The following is a 4,979-nucleotide window of genomic DNA, read 5'->3' as shown; positions in this document are numbered from 1 at the left end:
GTCCTTTTATCTCTGGCACTCAGATTTGCACACTGTAAAGGTTCTACATAGAATTCGTTTCAAGAGTGTCAACCCAGTTCCTAGTAAATGTGAGGGCAAATGTCATGAACAGAGTGTGGGTGCTGAGGTTGAGCATACAGATAGGGCACAATAGATGGAAACCCATGGAAATGGTCCCTGGCAAGGTAAGTACGGATTTGGGAGGGAGGGGTTGGTAAGTATGGATTTGGGAGGGGGGCCGGTAAGTATGGATTTGGGAGGGGGGTCGTCAAGTACAGATTTGGGAGGGGGGGGTCGGTAAGTATGGATTTGGGAGAGGGTCAGTAAATATGGATTTGGGAGGGAGGGGTTGGTAAGTATGGATTTGGGAGGGAGGGGTCAGTAAGTATGGACTTGGGAGGGGGGGTCGGTAAGGATGGATTTGGGAGAGGGTCAGTAAGTATGGATTTGGGAGGGGGGGGTCGGTAAGTATGGATTTGGGAGGGGGGGTCGGTAAGTATGGATTTGGGAGGGGGGGTCGGTAAGTATGGATTTGGGAGGGGGTGTCGGTAAGTACAGATTTGGGAGGAGGGATCGGTAAGTACAGATTTGGGAGGGGGGGTCGGTAAGTACGGATTTGGGAGGGGGATCGGTAAGTACAGATTTGGGAGAGGGTCAGTAAGTATGGATTTGGGAGAGGGTCAGTAAGTATGGATTTGGGAGAGGGTCGTCAAGTACAGATTTGGGAGGGGGTGTCGGTAAGTATGGATTTGGGAGGGGGGGTCAGTAAGTATGGATTTGGGAGGGAGGGGATGGTAAGTACGGATTTGGGAGGGGGTGTCGGTAAGTATGGATTTGGGAGGGGGGGGATGGTAAGTACGGATTTGGGAGGGGGTGTCGTTAAGTATGGATTTGGGAGGGGGGGTCGGTAAGTATGGATTTGGGAGGGGGTGTCGGTAAGTATGGATTTGGGAGGGGGGATTGGCAAGTCCGCGATCAGGGGTATGAGTGGTGAGGAGGGTGAAAGCCCAGTGTAGGGGTTGCCCAAGGTATCCTTGTGGGGCCAAGGGGGGACCTTTAAAATACTTTAAAGAGTCACATACCTGAAAGAAAGAAAGACTTGCATTTTTATAGCGCCTTTCACAACCTCAGCGCTTTACAGCCAAAGAAGTACTTTTTGAAGTGTAGTCACTGCTGTAATGTAGAAAACGCGGCAGCCAAGTGGACAAAGTAAATATTGTCCTGGAGTCTCCAGGAATTAAAAATTGATCTCCAGGACACTACTGTGAGCAACCTGGGAGAAGAATCATAGGGAATTCTCAAAATGAATATTGAATGGTGCCCTGCCTGAGCCTCAGACCCCACCCGCTCCCAGAATCGGTCCCTGTATGAGTCTTGGGCCCTGCCTGCTCCCAACCCTTGGCAACACTTTTTAGCGCACATAGTTACAATACGTTTCTACTAAACTACCAATGTACTATAAACAAAATATCTTCAGTAAAACATCTGCTGTTGCTAAAACTAATTTATATATGTTTCCTTTTGAGATTTTGGTGAGGCCTACGGTCTGAAGGCCTTACTGTAACAGGTACACAAATATTTAAAGATGTATTTTTAAGCATATTGTTCAAGCTAAGGAGGGCCGGTAACCAGAGAACACAGATTTAAGGTAATTGGCAAAAGAACCAGAGGGGAGATGAGGAGAATTTTTTTTTTTACGCAGTGAATTGTAATGATCTGGAATGCACTACCTGAAAGGGTGGTGGATGCAGATTCAGTAGTAACTTTCAAAAGGAAATTGTATACGTACTTGAAAAGGAAAAATTTGCAGGGCTACGGGGAAAGAGCAGGGGAGTGGGACTAATTGGATAGCTCTTTCAGAGAGCCAACACAGGCACAATGGGCCGTATGGACTCCTTCTGTGCTCTATGATTCTATGATTTTTTTTTAAGTTGGCCTTTTTTGGTTGAATTGCTCCATTAGGTCCTCTGCTATGTTGATAAACAAAGCATCCTTTCCTGGCCCAGTTCTTGCCCGGAAAAGTATTTTTCTTCTCTGATGCACATCACTGTGCCAAGCCACAGGATGAAAACCTCACAACCCCAATCAGTCTGAAGACAGATCGCTCCACCAGCTGCACAATGCAGCAAGGAAATGAACACGTAAGTCGGTGAATTATTTATTGCTTCCGTTCAAATGCATTTTCAGATATATTTTCCCAGCTACAGAGGAACTTGGCATTTAAGACCACCTGTTGTGCTGAGAAAAAATGGTCTCTCAAAAACAGTCAGTCCCTGGTTGAAGGGACGTTTTGTAATCCCAAACAAATTTTGAAAGGAGCAAAAATCTATAAAATACTTTTACAAAATTTAATCCTGCTCTGAACTGAGGCTTGTTTTAACCAAATTAAAGGCTGACGTTAGTGTTATGTTTCAGAATAATTAAATATTCCGTCCAGTTCTACATGCACTTGAATATTTTTACAACAAATGCAATCAAGAAAAATTCTTCTAAAATCATAAATTGGTCTGCTTTATGCCCATTTTACGCCTGAAAAATGGGCGCAACACATACCAATTTGTACCCCAAAATATTTTTAGATATTTAAATATTTTTCGGGTGTAAAACAGACGCAAAGCATACCAATTTAGCAGTGGGAGGGCCTGCGTCCCGAGCCAACAACTAAAACAGCCCCTTGAATGGGTAAATAAGGGGCCTACTGCTTGTTGAAGGACCCCTTTCAGAGATTAGTCCACGATGAGGGGGGGCAGGGGTCGGGCCTACTCTGCTCAGGATTCTTCAGCGGCCCCTGTGGCCGCCAACTAAAGGTGTGTGTTAGGTGCTTATTTTGTCTGTCAGCACCAAATGGCAGGAGAAGAACAACTGATCAGAGCAGGGCCCATTCCCCACCAAATTTTATTAGGTTTAAAAGGATCACCTTAGTTATTTTTTTTTAAAGTTTTTAAATTGATGTAGCAGGCTACTGTGAAAGAAAGACTTGCATTTCTACAGCGCCTTTCACAACCTCACGACGTCCCAAAGCGCTTCACAGCCAATGAAGTACTTTTGAAGTGTAGTCACTGTTGTAATGAAGCAAGTGCGGCAGCCAATTTGTGCACAGCAAGATCCCACAAACAGCAATGAGATAAATGACCAGATAACCTGTTTTGGTGATGTTGGTTGAGGGATAAATATTGGCCCAGGACATCGGGGAGAACTCCCCTGCTCTTCTTTGAATAGTGCCGTGGGATCTTTTATGTCCACCTCAGAGAGGTAGTCAGGGCAAAACGCAAAGCACACAGCAAGCGAGCTGGTGAACCTGTAACTTTCCAGCCCCACACCACATTATTCTCACAGCATTTTGACAGTCGGCAATTGTCAGAGTCTGATTTTTTTTAAAATTAAAACTTACATTTTTTCTTTTCAGGTAGTCCTAATTTTACCAACGAGTCAAATGGATCTCAACGGCTATATATGATGCACTGCTAATCAGCGAGGAACTAACAGTAACTTCCAGACAGAAGTATCTCTTTCGCAGAAAGAATGACGGTGCCGATTAAAGATTGTAGTTTTTTAAATTTTCTTTTTCCTTATCAGATAGACATTTGAATGAAGTTCTTGTGCTTCTGCCCTGGAGCAGTGGATTTAGGTACATGAAGTGTTCAGCTTGTCCCTTAATATAGTTCGATTCAAAGGTTACAATTTTCAGGTATAACCGCGCATTTCCCACACGATGCTTGATATTTGAAGCAAAAGACGTGATTCTGCAAATTTGTACAATGCTCGCATCAAACTCATTGAAATGTTGCAGAACAATTAGGTTTAAGTTCCATGCAAGACCATCAAAGGATTGTTGTTGTTCAACCCCAACCTCACTTTCTTGCTTGTGAGGAAAGAGTAGACGGTGGAGAAAATGAATGAGTCAATGCCTGCCTAAAGTAGCATACTAAGAATGTAGTTTCACCGGTCAGAAAGTATACCCCTGTGTGTTTTAAAACCTTTTATTGTGACTGTTCAGCCATTTCATGTTGGTTTCGTCTAACCTGTAGCTGAATATTTGCGAGCACCTGTTGATCTGTAAACTTGCCTCATCGACAACAATTAGCCTCCAATTGACCACGGGATGTGCAGCGGTTAGACTTTATGGCCTTAAAGGGATGGGCAAACTTAAACATTTTTCCACCTTGGCGGCAAAATAATATATTGTGTGTAACACTGCTGTCATTGACTTGCCATTACCAATGCCACAGGAGATCTGCTCGCTTGCAACTGGATTTGGATATAATGGGGAGGTGAATCAAAGGCTCTGAAATGTCCTTCAATGTAAACAAATGTACAGTTATGCACGTAAGTACACACAGTAAAGACCTAGAATAGAACATGAGTGGGTATCAATTGAAAGTAAACGAGAGGGAGAACGATTTGGGAGTGATGATTGACTGCTCCCTCAAGATTCAGGCTCGGTGGTAGGAGGCCACGGCCAAAGCAAGCAGGGTCCTGGGCTGTATGTCCCGGATGATTCACTACAAAACTAGGACCAGAACCTCATTTGGTTCCCCACCACAGGCAGGACATTGTGACTCTGGAGAAGGTGCAGAGGTAACCTGAGATCATTCAGCTCGTGAACATAGACTTGATACCTAGGTTGTGCACTCACAGGAGAGACGAAGGCTTAGAGGAGATCTGATGTAGGTCTTTTAGATTATAAAAGGCATGGACCATGCAAATTGTCCATTTGTGTTGATGGGATTGGGTAGAACTGTGGCCACCCATACAAAGAGGAAGCAGGAAGTATGGTTGGATGCCAGGAAGTTTGCATTTAAACCAGAGGGTAACTGACCTGTGGAATAAGATTCCAGTGGGGGTAGCGATCCCTTACAATCCTTCAAGAAGGTATTAGAAGGATTCTTGTAAAATTATGTGATCGTGGCTTTTGGATGGACCATTTCTGGATAACAGTGGATCTGGGGCTTGCCTGATCACCTACGAAGGGTCAGAGG

The sequence above is a fragment of the Heptranchias perlo genome, chromosome 22 (assembly GCF_035084215.1).
Source record: "Heptranchias perlo isolate sHepPer1 chromosome 22, sHepPer1.hap1, whole genome shotgun sequence".
Lineage (NCBI taxonomy): Eukaryota > Metazoa > Chordata > Chondrichthyes > Hexanchiformes > Hexanchidae > Heptranchias > Heptranchias perlo.
The sequence above is the reverse complement of the archived record's forward strand: the minus strand, read 5'-3'. Positions refer to the sequence as shown.